We start from the raw sequence: 22,122 nt of genomic DNA, 5'->3' as shown, positions 1-22,122 counted from the left end.
TTAATTCCAGTAGTTTTCTCCTGAGGTCTTTTGGGTTTTCTATGTATAGTGTCATATTATCTGCAAACAGGGACAGTTTTACTTCTTCCTTACCAATTTGGGTGCCCTTTATTTCTTTTTCTTGCCTTATTGCTCTAGCTAGGATTTCCAGCACAATGTTAAATAGTAGTGGTGATAAAAGGCATTCTTGTCTTGTTCCTGTTCTCAAGGAGAATGTTTTCAGCCTCTCTCCTTAAGAATGATGTTGGCTGTTGGTTTTCTACTAAAAAAAAAGCCAAACCCATTGCCGTCAAGTCAATTGTGGCTCATAGCAACCCTATAGGAATGAGTAGAACTGCCTCATAAGGTTTCCAAGGAGTGGCTGGTAGATTTGAACTTCCAGCCTTTTGGTTAGCAGCCATAGTTCGCCATAGCTGTTAACCACTGCACCATCAGGTCTCCTGGTTTTGTATAGATACCCTTTATTATGCGGAGGAATTTCCCTTCTATACCTATTTTATTGATAGTTTTTATCATGAATGCTTTTTGTTGAATGCCTTTTCTGTATTGATTGAGATGATCATGTGATTCTTTTATTTATTTATGTGGTGGATTATGTTGATTAATTTTCTAATGTTGAACTATCCTTGCATACGTGGTACGAAGCCCACTTGGTCATCGTGTGTGTTTTGTTTTTTTTTTTATATGATGCTAAATTCTATTTGCCAGAATTTTGTTGAGAATTTTTGCATCTATATTGATGAGAGATACTGGTCTGTAATTTTCTTTTTCTATGGTGTCTTTGCCTGATGTTGGTATCATGGTTATGCTGGCTTCATAGAATGAATTCAGAAGTATCCCTTACATTTCTATGTTCTGAAGTAGTTTGAGTAGTACTGGTGTAAGCTCTTCTCTGAATGTTTGGTAGAATTCTCCAGTGAAGCTATCTGGGCCAGAGCTTTTTTTTTTTTTTTTTTTTTTTTAACTTTCTCAGTCTCTTCACTTGCTATGAATCTGTTTATATTTTCAATTTCAGTTTGTGTTAGTTTGGCTAGGTAGTGTGTTTCTAGAAATTTGTCTATTTCCTCTAGGTTTTCAAATTTGTTGGAGTATAGTTTTTCATAGTACTTTGTTATGATCCTTTTTATTTCAGTTGGGTCTGTGGAAATGTCCTCCATTTCATTTCTTATTTGGGTCATTTGTGTCCTCTCCTGTTTTTCTTTTGTCAGTTTGGCAAATGGTTTGTCAATTTTGTTGATCCTTTCAAAGAACCAACTTTTGGTTTGGTTGATTCTTTCTATTGTTTTTCTGTTCTCTATTTCATTTATTTCTGCTCTGATCTCTATTATTTCTTTTCTTCTGGTGGCTGTGGGCTTCTTTTGCTGTTCTCTTTCTATTTGTTCAAGTAATGTAGCTAATGTTTTGATTTTGTCCCTTTCTTCTTTTTTGGTGTGTGCATCTGTTGCTATTAATTAACCTCTGAGGACTGCCTTTGCTGTGTCCCAAAGGTTTTGGTATGATGTATTTTCATTCTTGTTAGATCCTAGGAATTTTTTTTATTTCACCTTTGATTTCTTATATTGCCCAGTGGTTTTTAAGCAGAGTCTTATTCAGTTTCCGTGTATTTGATTTTTTTTCCCTTGCTCTGTGATTAGAACTCTTGTACATTACTGATAGGATTGTAAAATGGTACAACCACTATGAAAAATGGTGCTTCCTCAAAAAGCTTGAAACAGAAATAAATTATGATCCAGTAATCCCACTTGTAGGTATATATCCAGGAGGTATAAGAGCAGTGACATGAATAGACATATGCACACCTATGTTCATTGCGGCATTATCTACAATAGCAAAAAGATGGAAATAACCTAAGTGCCCATCCTGAATGGATAAACAAATTGTGATACATACATAAAATGAAATACTACGCAGCTATAAAGAATAATGAGGAATCTGTGAAACATAACATGGATGAATCTGGGGGAGATTTTGCTGAGTGAAATAAATCAATCACAAAAGGACAAATATTGTATGGTCCCACTACTCTAAAAAGTCAAGAATAGATATACACACAGAAAGCAACATCTTTGGTGATTACCAGGAATGAGAGGGAGAGAGAGGTGGAATGAGGTGGAGAGAGAGGGAGATAGTAGACACTTGTTATTATTGGTGATGGGAAAGACAATACTAAATATGGGTGAAGTCAGCACAACTTGACTAAGATAAATAAAGACACTAAGAAGTACAAAAGAAAAAGGGACAATTTTGGTAAATACTATAACATGTACAATTTTGCAACAACAGTAAAAACAACGAAAAAATAGGTGTATGGTTATGAAGATAGACATGTATGCATATATATGTATAAAAAGGCATATAGGAGTAAATACATGTGCATGTATAGATGTATCTGTAGGCATACATATATATATATATATATTTCAGAAAGCACATGGGGACACAGTTATAGAGGTTTCCCAGACATATCCAAACAACTCATGGAATTGGTTTATTGGGTTGAAAAGCTTAGGACCATAGTGTCAGGGGACAACTTTGTCAATTGGCATAACATAGTTCATAAAGATAATGTTCTACATCTTAATTTGGTGAGTAGTATCTGGGGTCTTAAAAGCTTGTGAGTGGACATCTAAGATATAACTGTTGGTTTCTACTCATACAAAGCAAAATAGATGAAAAAAGTTAAATGTTCAAAGAAGAAACTAGTCTACAGGACTAATAGTCCACATGAACCAGGGCCTCTTCTAGCCTGAGACCAGAAGAACTAGATGGTACCTGGCTATAACTACTGACCATTATGACCACGGACACAATAGAAGGTTCTGGATAGAATGGGAGAAAAATGTAGGATAAAATTTAAATTCCTAAAGAAGGCCAGACCTACTTAACTGGTAGAGACTAGAGGAACTCCTAATACTATTGCCCTAAGATACCCTTAGAACTTGGAACTAAAGCTATTTCTGGAGGTCACCTTTCAGCCAAATAATAGACTGACTTATAAAATAAACAATATCACCCATGAATAATGTGCTTCATTAAACAATTAACTATACGAGAACAAATGGTCAACAGTTACCCAAAAGCAAAGATGAGAAGGCAAGGAGGGGAAGGGAAGCTAGATCAATGGACACAGAACAAACAGAATGGAAATAATGAGAACACTGACACATCGTGAAAATTGTAACCAATGTCATGGGACAATGTGTATAAAAATTGTTAAATGGGAACCTAATTTGCTATGTAAACTTTCACCTAAAACACAATAAAATATTATTAAAAAAAACAAAACAAAACAGAAATCAGTGGAATGTTCTTCCCCATTTGTGATGGTTAAGGCTGTGTATCAGCTTGGCTGGGCCATGATTCTCAGTGATTTGGAAGTTATGATTTAGTTGGGCAGTTATGTAATGATGTAATTTGGCAGTTATGTAATGATGTAATCAACTCCATAATGAGATCTGCTATGAGGTACCAATCAGTTGAAAAGGAGTTTCCTTGGGGGTGTGGCCTGCCTCTAGTACATAAATGAATGTTCCAGCAGAGCTCTCGCTCTGGATACTGCATCCAGCTCGTCATCATCTGACCTCTGGTTCTTGGAACTTGAGCTAGCAGCTTACCTGTCAGTCTTGCGATTTGTCAACCTCTGCTGCCTATGAGCAAGTGGCCTGCGGTCCAACCTGCTGATCTTAGGTTCGTGAGTCAGGAGAAGCCTCCAGCCTGACACCTGACCCACAGACTTGGAACTTGCCAGCCTCTAAACCACATGAGCCATTTCCTTGAGATAAACCTCTCTCTTTCTCTCTTTATATGTATATATGTATATATATATATATATGTACATATATACATGTATATATATAGACCTTCTAAAGCCAATTAAGCATTGTTATATGTTGGGAGAATCTTGAAAAAGTAAATAATTGAATACTCAAAATTTTTAGCCTCAAGTAATACTACCTACCTAATGTTTGGTAAAAGTTCAATAGAATCCATCACTGTCGCTTTTTATGTTCACTAAAAGTTTCGTATAAACCATCAGTCACTTAGTCACTCTTGCAAACATTTACAAAGGCCTACTATGTGTTCAGAATGGGGAGATGTGATGTGGAAAGTCCAAAGTGCTAACACATGGTCCTCATCCTTAAGAAGGTATTATCCAGTGTAGAATCTGCTGCAGTGAAGTGTATCTGTGAATAACTACCCTTTTCTTTCCAGCGGACTGTCTGGGTGATGTAAATGTTTAAAATGCTTGACTGCTAACCAAAAGGTTGGAGGCTCAAGCCCACCCACAGGCACCTCAGAAGAAAGGCCTGAAGATCTATTCCTAAGAAATCAGCCACCGAAAATCTATGAAGCACAGCTCTACTCTGACACACATGGGTCACCATGAGTCAGAGTGGATTCGATGGTAACTGTTACTGGTTTTCTTTCCAGTGGTAGACATTACTTTTCTTGGGAGCCACTAACAATTAGAGGTTACACATAAGACATGAGATAAGAGCTATTTGCCATAGCATATACTGAATTTCACAAAATATGTACAATGAGACAATTAGAGAGAAATGGAGCACAGCCATGAGAAATGGAGACCAGTCACATTTTTCTGTGGATAGGCCATTGAAGAAGAAGTCAGGAGTGCTAGGTTCAAATGCCTGTTCTTCTAATGTTAAGGTAATTTTGGATAAGTCACTTCACTTTTGGACACTTCTTTTGTATAACCCTTATATGGACAGAGTATTTTTACAGCAGAAGTTTCTTCATATGCAGGAGGTTGGACTAGATTGGAGGGTTGATATTTTTACTACCACAACTTCTCCTACTAAACATCTATTGAGCACTTACTCTATGCCAGGCATTGCGCTAAGGGCTTTATCTGCCGGAAACAGTTTAATTTTTGCAACAACCCTACAAGGTGTTGTTGTCGTTAGGCGCTGTGGCATTGATTCTGACTCACAGCAACCCAATGTGACAGAGTAGAATTGCCCCATAGGATTTCTTAGGCTGTAATCTTTATGGAAGCAGATCACCAGGTCCTTCGTCCTGTAGAGCCAGTGCACTACCAGGGCTCCTTTACAGTGGCATCACTAGGGTGGTGCGAGGGGTGTGGACCACACCAGGTGACACTGTCAGAGAAGGTGATAACAAAATGACTATAAAATTTTTGTGCACTGTTTCAGTAGAAATTTATTATTTTTTAACAAAATATTCCTGTAGTTAGTTATAACAACAACAAAAAATTTTGTAAGCCCAGCTTACATGTATCAATAAACCTACAAGGCAAAACTATGCTAATTTACTTTTTGAACCTTCTAATGTGCTCCAGTCAGAGCTGTCATTATTACCCAGTTACAATGATGCTTCGAACCAGGTGCTTTGGTCTGCATGAGCGACAAGCACGTGCTGTTGTTTTCGTTGCTGCCGATGTTTTTATAGTCGCTGATTTTGTCAAACCTTCTAGTGTTTTAGCAACAATATTGTGGTAATTAGCATGGGGGAGTGACATCTTGAGTTACCACACTGCGTGACACCAACCCTAGAGACACTACTGGCTTGCTCCTTACCCTACAAGGTTGTTGTTGTTAGGTGCTGTCGAGTCAGTTCCGACCCTACAACAGAACGAAATACTGCCATCCTCATAATCATTGTTATGCTTGAGCCCATAGTTGCAGTCACTCTGTCAATGCATCTCATTGAGGATCTTCCTCTTTTTTGCTGACCCTCTACTTTACTAAGCATGATGTCCTTCTCCAGGGATTGGTCCCTCCTGATAACATGTCTAAAGTATATGTGAGATGAAGTCTCACCATCCTTGCTTCTAATGAGCATTCTGGTTGCACTTCTTCCAAGACAGACCTGATTGTTCTTCTGGCAATCCATGGTATATTCAGTATTCCTTGCCAACACCACAATTCAAAGGTGTCAATTGTTTTGTCTTCCTTATTCATTGTCCAACTTTCACATGCATATGATGTGATTGAAAACACCACGGCTTGGTTCAGGTCCACCCTAGCCCTTAAAGTGACATCTTTGTGTTTTTTTTTTTTTTTTTTTAAAAAACACTTTAAAGAGATCTTTTGCTGCAGATTTGCCCAGTGCAATGCGTCCTATGATTTCTTGACTGCTGCTTCAATGGGCGTTGATTATGGATCCAAGTAAAATGAAATCCTTGACAACTTCAATTTTTCTCCCTTTATCATGATGTTGCTTATCGGTCCAGTTGTGAGGATTTTTGTTTTCTTTGTGTTGAGGTGCAATCCATACTGAAGGCTGTAGTCTTGATCTTCATCAGTAAGTACATCAAGTCTTCTTCACTTTTAGCAAGCAAGGTTGTGTCATCTGTGTATCGCAGGTTGTTAATGAGTCTTCCTCCAATCCTGATGCCACGTTCTCCCTCATATAGTCCAGCTTCTCAGATTATTTGCTCAGCATACAGATCAAATAAATATGGTGAAGGTGTACACCTTTCCTGATTTTAAACCACGCAGTATCCCCTTGTTCTGTTCAAACTACCGCCTCTTGGTCTAAGCACAGGTTCCTCATGAGCACAATTAAGTGTTCTGGAATTCCCATTCTTTGCAATGTTATCCATAATTTGTTATGATCCACACAGTCAAATGCCTTTGCATAGTCAACAAAACACAGGTAAACATTTTTCTGGTATTCCGTGCTTTCAGTCAGGATCCAACTGACATCAGCAATGATATCTCTTATTTCACATCCTCTTCTGAATCCAGCTTGAATTCCTGGTAGTTCCCTGTTGATGTACTGCTGCAACTCCTTTTGAATGATCTTCAGCAAAAGCAGGTACTATTAGTATTCCCATCTGACAGATGAAGAAACGGAGGGACCGAGAGGTGAAGTAATTTGTTCAAAATCCCACAACTTCAGTGAATATCTGAGTTTGAATCCTAATCCAGGTTCTCTGATCCCTCAAATGACTCAGAAGTGTGTTTACTGAATTGCTTAGCTGTCCTAAAGCTGTTGTGGCTTTCAAACTTTTTTTTTTTAAATTAAGCAGGATTGGTCTTGTTGACACAAGGGATTTGGGTAGAAGACCCTGCCCCCAGTCTGGCCTCCTACAAGCTCCTCCAATCCTACATTGCCTCTAGGGCATCTCTGCGGAATTCTAGGAATACAAGGTACAGCCGGAGAGCCTTTGGACTGTAAGACCTCTCTGGCTTTTCAGCTTCCGTGCTATCCTTGCGTGCAACTAATACAGCATCACAAAACAGCAGCATTAATTCCTAAGCCCTCCCGGGACCATTTAAATTATAAATGATGCTAACTTGAGTTCTGACTTTAGGAAACTGAACAATTAGGAAGCAATTCTTCAGGGCAGTTCTGGAGCTTCCAACGATGTCGATTGTTACATTTTTGGTATCTTCACTCTAGGGGCCCATGGGAGGCATTGTTTTCTGGTTTTTGTGTTAGGGGTTTGTCTTGAGCACTGGTGTGCTTTAGCCTTGTGGACACTGAATCATAACCCACTGGGCTTCCTGGGCATATTGGCTTCTAGAAAACTCAGGGCCAAATTAGTAGCTAACTCCTAGTGAGTTTACTAATTTTGCTCATGGCTCTAAATCATTTTCTTTTTGCTTCATTTTTCTTCCTTTAATTCAAATTATTTTTCTGCAGCATGTGCATTTTGGATGCCATCTTAAATCCATTTGGGAATAGAGAGGGCTAAAATTGAAGAAAACTTATTCTCTTTAAAAAGAATTCCATGCAAATGACTGTATAAATACTGGGCTCCCTTAATTAACTTTAAATCTTGGGTGGATGCGTTTTTCATTGGTTTTGATAGTATTTTGAATTTCACCATAAACGTGGACCCTAAACTTGCTAGAGATGAAAAAGACTTCACTTAAGGAAATAGGAATATATTCATCAACTTTCAAGTTGCCATCTTATAGATTGGTAAGCATGGAATGCAAGAGTCATCATTCAGGATCAAGGAATGAAGGTGAAGCAGGAGAAAGAGAAAAGAGATCTAAAGAAGACAACTTCCATTGGTTGAGTCTCTATTTGGTGCTATGGGCTGTACTGGGTGCTTCATATACATTTTCTTTTTTAATCCTCAAAGTAAATTAGTGAGTTACTGTCACTATTTTGGAGACCCTGGGTGGTGCAAATGGTTAAGCACTGGGCTACTAATTGAAAGGCTGGTGGTTTGAATCCACCCAGAGGTGCCTTGAAAGAACGACCTAGCGACCTGCTTCTGAAAAGTTCACAGCCATTGAAGATCCTGTGGAGGAGTTCTACTCCAACACACATGAGGTTGCCATGAGTCAGACTCCACTCAGTGACAACTGGTTTTGTTTTGTTTGTTTGTTTTTGCTATCCCCATTTTACTGATAAAGGAGCCTAAAATTCAGCAAGCTTAAAGGAAGGAAACAAACAAAATTATGGTTAATGGTGGTTGGGTGTTTCAGTTGATGGCCTATATCCACATACAGCCCCCACCAGCTCCCTCATCCAGCGTTCAAATTACCATCATTTCTTGACCAAGGCTCCAGCTGCCAACCTGGACCTCACAGAAATGGCCACATTCCAGCAACAATGAAGCAGAGAGCTGGAAGGTGACAGAGCCCTTCGGAATTTGTAGAATTGTCATGTTGACCTTGGACTGCTGATCTCCAGAAATTTTATGAGAGAGAATAAAATCTTCTCAGTTCTAAGTCTCTCTTAATTGAGGTGACAAGCAGTGAAACCTAATTATAGCTAATATATCCAGATTTTGTGAAGCGGTAGTAGTCTGAGAAAACTGGGGAAAAATACAGGTATTTATTTTTTGAGCCCTTAAACTAGACAGAATCAGTGTCATAACAGTGTGAGTATGTGTTTCAAAATGAAATTTCTTTTATTGTTTATTTTTATTACAAAAGCATTACACGCTCATTTTAAAAAGAGAAGACAGGCAAACAAAACAGAAAATTAAAATACATTCGTCATTCTACCTACCTAGAAATAATCGGTTAATACAATGGTGTATTAACTTATATATATACCCATACATACATACATACATATATATATAAACATATATTAAAAAAGGATTATATCTTACACATAATTTTGTGACTTGCTTTATTTTTAGCTTAATATATTGTAAACGTTATTTTTATCGAGGAATGTATTTTTGCATTCAAAATTTTAATGGCTTTGTGGTATACTATTTCATGGATATGTCATAATTTATTTAACCACATCCCTATAACTAGATGTTTAGATAGTTAATAATGTTGCAATGAACATCCTTGCTGCTAAATCCTGACACAGACCTTAAGTTATTTCCTGAAGATAAATTCCCTGAGCAAACAAGGTCATGAGCAGATGAAGCCAGGCCTGTTTCCAGGAGAGGAAAAGGGCGATGGTGAGTCTGAGGTCAGCATTGTCAGGATGCAGGAGGATGAGTGATGCTGAATGGTTTGGACTGGGCCATAGACCAGCACTGGGTAGGTGGGAAGCTGATACCCCTACCCAGGTGTCATGAATTGAGTTGTGTCCCCCAAAAACATCTGTCAACTTGGCTAGGTCATAATTCTCAGTATTGTATGATTGTCTACCATTTTGTCATCTGATGTGATTTCCCTGTGTGTTGTCAATCCTATCACTATAATGTAATGAGATGGATTAGTGACATTTATATTGATGAGATCTGCAAGATTAGATAGTGTCTTAAGTCAGTCTCTTTTGAGATATAAAAGAGGGAAGCGAGCAGAGAGACTTGGGGACCTCATACACCCCAGTAAAGCAGTGCTGGAAGCAGAGCGTGTCCTTTGGACCTAGGTTCCTGCATGGAGAAGCTCCTAGGCTAAGGGAAGATTGATGACAAGCACCTTCCTCCAGAGCTGACAGAGAAAGTGTTCCCCTGGATCTGATGCCCTGAATTTGGTCTTGTAGCCTATTAGACTGTGAGAGAATAAATTTCTCTTTTTTAAAGCCATCCACTTGTGGTATTTCTGTTATAGCAGCACTAGGTGACCAAGACACTGGTCCACAGGGACTGAGATTGAGGCATGGTGGGAGACTTCCCTAAGGCAGTGATTCTCAGACAGTGATCCCCAAACACTAGCAGCATATGTATCACCTGGGAACCTTGTAGAAATGAAAATTCTTAAGCCCCACCCCAGAACTACTGAATCAGATATTTGGGAGTCAGGCCAGGTTTTCTGCATTTTATGAAACCTTTCTGGTTATTGTCATGTATGCCAAAGTTTGAGAACCACTGCCCTAAGGAAAATAAGGGTGCTGTTACCAAATAGGGGCCCTGGTGGCACAGTAATTAAGAGCTCAGCTGCTAACCAAAAGGTCGGTAGTTCAAATCCACCAGCTGTTCCTTGGAAACTCTATGGAGCAGTTCTACTGTGTCCTGTAGGGTTACTATGAGTTAGAATTGACTGGATAGCAACGGGTTTGGTTTGAGTTTTTTGGTTACCAAATAAGGAGTCCCTGGGTGATGCAAACAGTCAATGTGCTCTGTTTCTAACTGAAAGATTGGAGGTTCGAGTCCACCCAGAGACACTTCAGAAGAAAGGCCTGGTGATCTACTTCCCAAATGTCAGCCATTGAAAAACCTATGGTGCACAGCTCCACTCTGACACACATGTGGGGTTACCACGAGTTGGGATCCACTTGATGACAATTGGTTACCATGAGAAGAACCCGCTGATAGGCAACAGAGATGGATGTTGTTACAATTCGAATTTTTTCTTCCACTACAATTCTACAATGCTTTATTTCTATTTTATATTTATTTGTTTGTTTTATACTCATATATTGTCTCTCCTATAGGTGGCACAGTGCTTAAGAGTTCAGGCTGCTAACCAAAAGGTCAGCAGTTTGAATCCACCATCTGCTCCATGGAAACCCTATAGGGCAGTTCTACTCTGTCCTATAGGGTCACTAGGAGTTAGAATTTACTCGACAGCAATGGGTAACGGGTTTATAGACTGTATGCTTCTTGAGGGCAGACAGAGGTTGCTATTCAGCTTTGTGTCCACATGACACTGAGCACCATGCCTTGAGTATAGTGGGCGTGCTGACATCTTCTGTGCATCTCTTTACATCTACTCCCCAGCCTTCTCCACTCCACTCTCTTCCCAGAAGGCCAGCCTCTGTGGATTATGTTAGTGACCTGTGTTTTCTGGATTCCAGTTGGGTTTGGCCAATGGACTGTTCTGGGAAAAACAAAAACAAACAAACAAACAAACAAAAAAAAAAAAAAAAAAAAGGAGGGAGGTGAGGTCTTTATCCCTTGACTCCCTCCCTGTGAGGTCTCTGTGAGTCTTCTCAGACCAGTTGCGTACTGATGCCCCTACTCCCAGGCCACTGCTCTTCTAGTAGCTTCCTCTACTGGATTCTGTCCTTCTGGGATCTGGTAGCCACTTCCTCCCCTGGTCCCTCTGGCATGAGGTGATAACACCTTGACTGATGCTAGCTCCAGGTGCCTGCCACCACCCCTTGTGATTTCCCTATGCCCACACCTTTGCTCCATCACCTGTCTGTTTGTTGTACTGTGGTAGCTTGCATGTTGCTGTGTTGCTGGGAACTATGACACCAGTATTCAAATACCAGCAGGGTTACCCATGGTAGACAGATTTCAGCAGAGCTTCTAGACTAAGACAGACTAGGAAGAAAGGCCTGGTAATGAACTTCTGAAAGTTATCCAATGAAAACCTATGGATCACAACAGAACATTGTCGAACTTGCTTTCTTTAGACAAGTCATCAGGAAGAATCAGTCCCTGGAGGAAGACATCATGTTTAGTGAAGTGGAGGGTCAACAAGGGTAAGGGAGACCAGCAGCAAGATGGATTATCACATTGGCCACAGTGACACAGGACTGGGCAATGTTTTGTTCTGTTGTAAATAAGGTCACCATGAGTTGGAGTCAACTCAATGGCAGCTATCTATCTATACTTTGGTAAATAAACCCACCCAGAAGTATTTATTTTGAGTGCATCATCTACTTCCAGCTGAGATCCTGATTGACAGAATCAACATCTAATAAATTTTGTTGATGAAATTGCTAGATTTTCAATTTTTTTGTTGTTCAAAACTAGGTATATTTGTATTTTCTGTCATATAAAATTCTTTTAAAATGAATCACTTAGCCTTGTCAAGAAAAATAAGCCCTAAAATATTTGTAAGAAGTTGAAAGAAATATTTTGTTAGTCATATTATTGGTTTAAAGCATTGCAGAAGAGTACCTTGGGACCTTCTTCAACTGGCATTCATAGTGATAACTTGACCCCTTGGACTTCACACCTTCCCAAGGGATATGTGAATTTGGAAGATGGCTAGTGGTTTAATTTATTTTCAAAGTTAATTTTTCAGAATTATAATGACATAAATTAAAGTCACTTTGAGTTATATTATAAGCAAAATGAATTAATTTTAGTCTTGACATGCGTAAATTATACCTTGGTATTTAGGAAGAGAAATGTTCCCATGGCCATTGGTGGGCCCTCACCCTGCAGTTTATAAATCAAAGGTACAATTTCAGAATAAAACACTTTTTCTGAAATGGAATGTCAAGAGCTCCTTGTTAAATTTGCTGTAGCAATTAAGTTCTCAGGTGAGAAAATGCCTCTTTTTCTATGTTTTATTAACTTTGCCATTCAGTACTCCATTTATAGGAGCAACTCTTCATCGTAAGTACACATTAGGATGACTTTTCACCTCTATTTAAATGAAGAGTTTGAGAGGAGGAGTTGGTTCATGTTCATCTGCTGGAATAGCAATGGAGGCTGAAGACTGACAGTTTGCAGAGCAGAGAGAAGTAGGGAGAAGGATAGTTAATGGTCAACCCACCCTAGGCTGGCTGATGTTGATGTGGAGATGTCGCCAGGAAGTGCACACCACCCGGGGCAGCTGTCTCCACGTGCTGCTGGTGTTTTCTCCTAAATCATGGAACTGGCCGAGCTTCTTTCTGGTTCTAACTGACCACAGCTTTTGGGTAGAAGTGTGATAGTTAGGTTTTGTGTTGTCGCCTTGCTATTTAACATGAGGAGAGTGTGTGTGCGCGTGGGTTTGTGCATACATGCATGCTAAGAGAAGGGGAGACAGAGACAGAGACAGAAGGTGATAAGACAAACTGCTATAAATGTGACTGTCTTTGGTTTCTATAATTATTCTATGGGAAATAGTTGCATTGGGGAGGTTATTTCACTCTGGAATTAGAAGCACCGGGTGGACTTGGGATCAGCCAGTTCTGTATTTAAATTTGGTTTTGCTGAAGACCAGTTGTGCAACTTGGGTAGCCTTCATGAAGCCTTAATTTCTTCACTTCTTGAATAGTGATACTGCTATTCACAGGGGAACGTGAGGATTAAATGAGATGTTGTTGTTTTTGTTTTTAGCTGTCATCGAGTTGGTTCCCCGCTTATGGTGACAACATTCACAATGGCATGAAATCCACTCGATTATACATCATCCCCATGATTGTCATCCCCATGATGGAACACTGTGATCCCTAGGATTTTCATTGACTAATTTTCATAAATAGATCATAAGGCCTTTCTTCCTAGTCCATCTTAGTCTGGAAGCTCTACTGAAACCTGTTCATCATCATAGCAACATGTAAGGCTCCACTGACAGATGGGTGATGGCTGAGCATGAGGTGTATTGGGCAGGAATCAAGCCCAGGTCTCCCTCACGGAAGGTGAGAATTCTGCCATTGAACCACACTGCCTCATTTAAGTAATATAACATAGGTGAAATTGCTTCATAAACTATAAAGCATGTCAATGCCTTTCAGCCAAAGGCAACCAGGAACACACTTGTAGCTGAAAAAGTTAGATGGTTACTTGTTGCAGCAGCAGAGAAATCTTAACATTGGAAACCATGGGGCATCTCACTAAGAGGGTGTTAGAAAGGATTTATATGGGATTTGGCCTGTGTCAGAAGTTTTGGGAAGGGATTAAGGAAGTGGGTGCTTTGCTTTAGATTGGATGCTGTCAGGAAGCAGGGGTGATTCTATGTCTGGGTATCTCAATAAACCTTATCTAGAAGGAGAGAGAGGCTAGACTGAAGGTGTAACTGAAGAGAAGCAGCAGGAGCAGCAGTCATCAGGTTAGCCAGGATAGGGGGATGTTTGGTTATTTCATGGCTTGGACAATGTTCCTGTTTGTCTGTGTCAGATGTGATTGTGGAGTAATGTCATCTTTATTGAGAGCCGTCAAGATCATGGAGTGTTGGTGTCCTGTGAAATTGTTTATGTTTGAGAAGAGAATATTAAGGTTTAGCTAATAGTGTCAGGCCGGCTCTTGGGTGTCAGGGGTTGCTTCTCTCTTTCTCAAGCATAAAAGAAAAGTAGGAGGTTTTGCATCTGCAATTGTACAGGCACAGAGTTGGTGCTTTTTCAGAGGTGTGTGTGCATGCACGTGCAGAGTCCCTGGGTGGTGCAAAAGGTTAATATGCTCAGCTGCTAATGGAAAGGTTGGAGGTTTAAGTCCTTGGAAGAAAGGCCTGGTGATCTACTTGCAAAAAATCAGCCATTAAAAACCTATGGAGCACAGTTCTACTCTGATACACATGCGGTCGCCATGAGTCAGAGTCAACTTGATGGCAACTGATGTATGTGTTCAAGCTACAGCAGTATGTGTGGCTACCATTCACTGGTAAAACAATGTTTCTTAAATGAGACATTGATAAAATGTGGTAACCATACTAGAAACATTCCAGTGCCCTTACTGACCATTTCCCCTCCTCGAGGAAACTTCCCCACTCACAGCCCCTACTACGGAGACTGAGACCATGTCTTGTGACAGGTGAAGCTTTTCCTTCATTGGCCACAGTTGAATGCATCAGGGCTGGGTCCTGGCCCAGAAGCAGCCAACCATGACCTATGTGGCCTGGCTCCAAGTGTTGACTTGTACCAATTGGATAGTTCTCCTAGAAATTGGAAAACCAAGAGGCTGAACCAGCTTATGGTGGGGAAATGAGTTTCTAGAAAGTCATGAGAAAGAAAATGTGAAAACTGATGTTATTAGGATCATGAAAAAAAAAAAAATACAGGTGAATAGAAGAAAGAGAACAACAGAGCAGAGGCCAGAGAAGCAGAGGATCCATGATGGAATGACTGGCCTCAGAGCTTTCTTGGGGCCTGACATTTCCTGATTCCAACCTTAACCATACTATGATAAACTTCCTTCCTTGCGAGCTAGCCCACATGGGCCAGTATTTTGGGGAATAAAATGAGACTGATGTAAGTAACCATATACAATGTTAGAGGTTTAAAGAACTGTAGATTCCATCTGGCCTTTCTTTTCCAGTTGAGGAAACCGGGTCTAAGACAAATGAAATTTACCTGCTCAAGCTCCCAGAACATATTAGAGATAGGATGGGAATAGAACCATGTGCCTTGCCTTTAGGACATGCACACACAGAGGATGATTCTTGTTGAGGATGATGATCACATTAGAGGAAGTCTTCTTTCCAAAGATAGTCTTTCCATGTAGATAGGTAGCTAACTGCCTGCGTGTTATTTGAGGAACACCAGAGAGGTCCCCTAAAGAAGCCCTGGTGGTCCAATGGTTAAGCACTCGGCTGCTAACGGAAAGGTTGGTGGTTCGAATTCACCAGCTGCTCCACCAGAGAAAAGAGCTGGTGATCTTCTCCTGTAAAGATTACAGCCTAGGAAACCCTATGGGCAGTTCTACTCTGTCATATAGGGCCTCTCTCAGTCGGAATTGACTCAACGGCACACAACAGTGAGGTCCCTTATTCCTTGACTACTTTCCCCATCCCACCACAGTTACTGGCACCTAGCTTCTCAGTTTGTTGCAAGGTTAAATGAGTTCATACCACAGTGCTTGGTGTACAGTAAGAGCTAAATGAATATTACCTTTTAAAATGTATAAAACCAAGGCTCTAACTCATTTGTGCCTGGCTTCAGAGCCAGTGGCAGTAGAAGGTGATGCTCTTAATGAATAATGGTAGCTAGGCTAGATTTGGTGCATTGGTGTTTCAGTGTTAGGAGTCTCATCTTCTGTGAAAGAGACTCGAGTTTGATTCCCTGCCAAGGCACCTCATGCACAGCTACCACTCACCTGTCAGTGGAGGCTTGCGTGTTGCTATGATGCTGAACAGGTTTTATGGAGCTTCCAGACTAAGATAGACTAGGAAGAAAGGCTTAGTGATCTACTTCTGAAAATCAGCCAATGAAAAGCCTATGGATCACAATGGTCTGATCCAAAACTGATAGTGGGGTGGTGAAGGACTGGGCAGAGTTTTATTCCATTGTGCATGGTGTCATCGTAAGTTGGGGCTGACTTGACAGCAGCGAACAATAACAACAGGCTAGATTTAGCTTAAAACAATAACCAAACGATGTGATCAACAGTACTCGATTGGTATTACCTATGCTGATATAAATGAAAAATATCTTACACTTGTATTGGCCTAACTATGTATGGTAGCTTTTAACAAACACAAAAATGGTAATATTGTTATCACCATTTTACAGATGTGGAACCTGAAGCTCAGAGAGGCTGAAGGATGTATAAGAATGCCCTCCCTGTAGGGAGTAGTGTGAGAACCCAGGGCCCTTGGAAGCGGGGAAGTGAGTGTTCCAAGTTGGAGGAAAGAGGCTATGGCGTGAATTTCCTAACTTCACCTTCTTGTCTAGGACCAGATATCCACACCAAGAAACTTGCAAATAAAGGGCACTCCCAGCATCTGGCTATGAGTGCAATTCTTCTCTGTCCATGCTTAATGTCACAAATGTGATTAGCACCTGTATCAGGGAAATCACCTCCTTCTCTAGCATACGTCTTCCCCATTCATCTCTGTCTCTGCAGGTAATAAGAATGGCAGATTGAGGTTGGACAACATTTCCTGCATAATGAAAGCAGCCCTACAGGTCCAGCTAAGCCTCTCGGTCAACAGAGATAGGAAAGAGGTGGTTGTGTGACTTTCTGCAGTGCAATATGTGAAGTTTGCTTGAAAAGTCCTTATGAAAGCTTGGAAAATGTGAAGCCCCACTACTTTCAAGAGAACTCATTAACAATCCATGGTTTCTAGGTTTATGGAGCTCTATCATGTGCAAGGCAGTGCTGAATCGGGAGGCAGGCCATCTACGGAACATTGGTTAGGAGTTTTTATCCAGTCTGACAGCCACATATTTGCATGAAGGGAAATATGTTTTAACGAAGTGGCTCTTTAAGAAACTATTTCCTAAGCTGACAGCTCTAAAGGCTAACTCTAGTCATATTTTCAAAGCTGTCAGTCTTAAGATATTTATTTTGACCAAAGTCTTTTTATTCACATGTTGAATCCATTTAAGAAAAATCCATTACTAGCTTAAATTTTTATGTATTACCCCACTTAAGACCATAAGAAATTAACTTTAAGCTAAATATTTGTTTGCTTTTTTATGCATCAAATGCTCAATTACTGTTATATAATCATTGTTTTTAGAAACATGAAATAAAACAAAGTTTCATCTAAAATAGGGTATATATTATACTTTATGTTAATAATAAATATCATATATGGCTTTGGAGTTTACACAAAGTCTATCCAGAATCATAAAGTCACTCTTGATATTTAAGGTATATCTTCATATCTTTCAGACTGTTAAGATAGTCAAGAGACATTGAAGCTTTTTAAGTGATTAAAAAACAAACAAACAAACCAAACTCATTGCCATCGAGTTGATTCCGACTCATAGCGACCCTCTAGGGCAGAGTAGAATTGCCCCAATAGGGTTTCCAAAGAGCGGCTGGTGGATTCAAACTGCTGACCTTTTGGTTAGCAGTTATAGCGCTTAACCACTGTGCCACCCGGGGTTCTTAAGTGATGAGGTGCTCTTATTAAAAAACATGTCTGAGAATTTTTTTTCCTAGAAAAAGTTATTTGAAAGAATATAGATAACTGTGAATTAATTTCCTCATATTTTATTGATGAGGTTGTCCTGAAACAAAGCAGTTCACTACTCGTGTGTGTGTGTGTGTGTGTGTGTGTGTGTGTGCATGTTTTTCAAATGTATAATATATTTGGTAAAGGTAGACAGAGTCCTACCTGAGCATTTTCGGACTGACTTCATTGTAATATCACATAAGACAAGAACTTATCTGATATTACAGTTATCCATTTGCTCTAATAATTTGACCCTTATCTCTGATTTATAATCATTAATCTTTATTTCATGAAACCAAGCACAAGAGTTAAATGACAGCTCTGTGATATTCATAGTATAGATTCATTTCAATAGTTTGCTTTGATCGTCTCTTTTAAGAGACTATCTTGCCAGCATGACCTTCTTTTCAGCCTGCTCTTATCTGAGAAATAGCCTTTGTTATTCTTTGGAACTTTTCCACTTTCTGTGGCCTTCAATGTATTTATCATTGTTCAGGGCACTTGGCTTTGCTCCCATGGAAGTCTAGAAGTATTTTTTTTTTTTAAACAACTCTCAACATACTTGTCAAAATACAATAATGATTGTTAGCTAAACATTATTGTGTGTGGAGCAAACAAAAGCACTTAAAAATGAGTGCAAGTTTGTGCACCAGCAACAATAATTTAGAGATTTGTTTAGATGCATCATTCCGTGGCAGCAACTGTGGCTGAAGCTTACCTTGAACCCCTGATAAGAGATGAGAAAAAAGAAATAGAACATTGGTGAGAGCCATTTGACTGGATGGGAATTAGTATGAAGTTCAGTAATACTTGATGTATGGTCATACCAGTGTCATGAATAGTTCTAGCCTCTTCCCCTCCTCCACCCCCAAGTGTCTGGTTAACCATGGACCTGGTGGATTTCATCAAGGGGTGTCACTCCACGATCATATTTTAATGGTTGGGGCTGTTTGCTCATGTGCAGTGTGGACATTTAATATGTTTTACGGTCATACAGAATTTTCTGAAAAAACATTCTTTGTTGAAAAATGTCCCACAATATAAATCCTTCATACCCAGAATGGATGTCAGACATTCATTTTCCCAGCCTCTCTTGTTGCTGGATGTAGTCCTGTGACTTAGGCTCAGCCAATAAGATGCACAAACACTAGGAATTTTTGATGTGAAGCAACAGGAGGAAGCAGGCAGGGCATAGCATCCATTTTCTGGAAGAGCGATAGGGGAGGCACCTGACTTTCGGGACATTTTGGGTGATGTGGGGTCCTGATGCTCAGGGCCTGACTGGTGGGCCGAGCTGCAGTGCCTGTGCCCCCGAGGCAGTGGGACCTTCACTGGGGAAGTTCTGAAGTGTGGTTAAAATTACTCCTAGCTGCATAGCCTTTCAAACACCCTGGAGAATATGCAGCTACCAAATATCCTTTGATCTGTTGTTTCTAAATAATGTGATCAATCTAACATGTATACATATTTATACTTTATTAACACTTGAATATGATTTTTAAATGGACAAACACATAAAGGAATGGATGAGAGAAGAATCTAAACATCACTTCATAGAGTTTTACCAAAAATTAACTTGAGCATGTGTCTAATTAATTAAAGCAATGATAACAAAACCTTCTCCCTTGGGACAGGCAAACTCTTTTAGCCAAGGGAGGTAGCTAGAGGCAAAGTACCATCTCCATCTATGACCTCTGGACTCTGGGGTCATTTTTTTTCTAGGTGCCCTTGCTTTGCCAAGCATTCGTGATGACCATAGATGTCTAGACACGTGGTTGTGAAAAGACAATTTGGGGGTTAAGTTTCTCTGAAGTTTAAGTTCATTATCTGAAATATGTGGCTTTCTGTTTTAACTAATAGCATCACTGTTGCTGATAGCATGGTGTTTTGTGGTTCTACCCTTGGGTCTTACTCCGCCTCTGCTGCTTTGAGTCCTTCACTTGAGGAGGTCATCTGCTCTGGGTTGTCAGAAAAACCAGGGCACATGACCAGTTGCACTTGGTGCTGCACTGCTCAGATGTGCTGGGCTCTGATGCCTGGTGTTGTGCTGTGTGATGAGCCAGCTAACCTGCACTCCGTCCCTGAATTTCCCTTTGGATTTTCTTCCTAGGCTATACCTTTTTTTAAGTTATCTGCTTTCACTAGAGTGTAAGCTGCTTGAAGGCAGGAATCCTGCCTTAACAGCTTATTTGTCTCCAAGCTCTAGAATAGTGCTGGACACATTCCTAGCATTTAAGGAGGTATCAGAGGCTCTGGTACTCTGAGGAACCCCAATCTTGGCTTCATCAACCCAGAGGTTTTGACATTTCCTGGCAGCTCTCAGGTCTTGCTCACTCCCTTGGCCACATTGACCTGCAACCATACCTATCCACTTAGTCTCCCAGTGAGACCTGGTTTATCTGCCAGTATCATGTATGTTGTCTCTTGTTAATCCCACTGGTGGCCTCTTTTCACCATCATATTTTGGTTAAGTAGCTCCTTTGGTTTTGAGGGACAAGTGCTGTTTTGGGCCCTAAGGAATGGCAGATGTCTTTTTCTATGATTTTTTTCCCTCCTTCTTTTCATAAAATAGGTCCCATTTCTTCCGCAGCTTGCTGGGCAATGGACAAAATAGTTGCTCTTAGTAGACTTAAGCCACGCTGTGCATTTTAAACTGCTGTGATCCTAAAAAACAAAATAAATAAACGAGAAGCTTTGGCATCCTTTAACTTCTATCTGTTCACTCTGAGTGGATGGCATCTGCATAATGTGCAAATAATTGAGTGAAAAATAAAGTGTTCATTCCACAATTTGACTCCATAATTAAAAGTATCTGAATACTCAGGAATACATCCGTATCATGGAATAGTAAAATATGAGGGTGAGAAAGGACCTGAAAATTTTTTTAATCTCATATGTCAGACAAAGGACTTGTATCCAGAATATACAAAGAGCTTGTAAAGTTAATAAGAGGCAAAACAATATAGTAAAAATATTTGGACACTTCAAAAAGAAAATATACAAATGGACAAAAAAACCATGAAAAGATAGTCATCAGGGAAATGCAAATTAAAACCATAGTATGATACTACCCCAAAACCCAAACCCATTGCCGTCAAGTTGATTTCAATTCATAGCTACCCTATAGGACAGAGTAGAATTGCCCCATAGGATTTTCAAGGCTGTAAGTAATCTTTACGGAAGCAGACTGCCACATCTTTCTCCCGAGGAGTGACTGGTTGCTTCAAACCACCAACCTTCCGGTTAACAGCTGAGTGCTTTAACCACTGCTCCACCAGGGCTTCTTATGATACTGCTATATTCCATTAAATGGCTAAAATTAAAAAGACTGACCATACAAAGTGTTGATGAAGATGTAGGGGAACTGGAACTCTCAGTTCTCAGCACTACTGGTAGGAATAAAAAATGATAGAGCCACTAACCAAAGTTTGAGAGTGTTTTTTTTTAAAGCATTAACTATACACCTATGGCCCAACAATTCCACTCTTAGGTACTTATCCAAGAAAAAAAAAAAACAAAAACGTATGTCCACATAAAGATTCATATACACATTTTCACGGCAACATTATTTCTAATAGTCTCAGGTGGAAATCACCCAGGTATCCATTTTCAGGTTATGGACAAACAAATGGTGGTATATTCGTACAATGGGGAACTATTCAGCAATAAAAATGAATTAACTACTGATGCAAACAACAACATGGATTAATCTTAAAGTCATTAGGTTGAGTGAAAGAGACAAGATCAAAAAACAGTACATAATTTATATATCATTTATAAAAAAATAATAAAAAATGTAGGATAATCTGTAATGACAGAAAGCAGATCAGTGCCTGGGGACAGGGATGGAGGGAAGGATAAATTACATAGGGGCACAAGGAACGTTTCCCACGTATATGTATTTTTCTCTTGAACATACTACATTTAGCACAATTCCCCCTACATTCCTGATAAATAGATTATATTTGAAAATGCACTTCCTTTTTCATATTTCCCATCTATATTTGTATAGTTATGGTGTTGATGAAAAATATTAGATATACCATGGACTGCCAAAAGAATGAACAAATCTGTCTTGGAAGAAGTACAGCCAGAATGGTCCTTAGAAGCAAGGATACTGAGACTACATCTCACATGCTTTGGACATGTTATCAGGAGGGACTAGTCCCTGGAGAAGGACATCATGCTTGGTAAAGTAGAGGGTCAGCAAAAAAAGAGGAAGACCCTCAAGGAGATGGATTGACACAGTGGCTGCAACAAT

Source organism: Trichechus manatus, unplaced genomic scaffold (assembly GCF_000243295.1).
Source record: "Trichechus manatus latirostris isolate Lorelei unplaced genomic scaffold, TriManLat1.0 scaffold00001, whole genome shotgun sequence".
Lineage (NCBI taxonomy): Eukaryota > Metazoa > Chordata > Mammalia > Sirenia > Trichechidae > Trichechus > Trichechus manatus.
The sequence above is the reverse complement of the archived record's forward strand: the minus strand, read 5'-3'. Positions refer to the sequence as shown.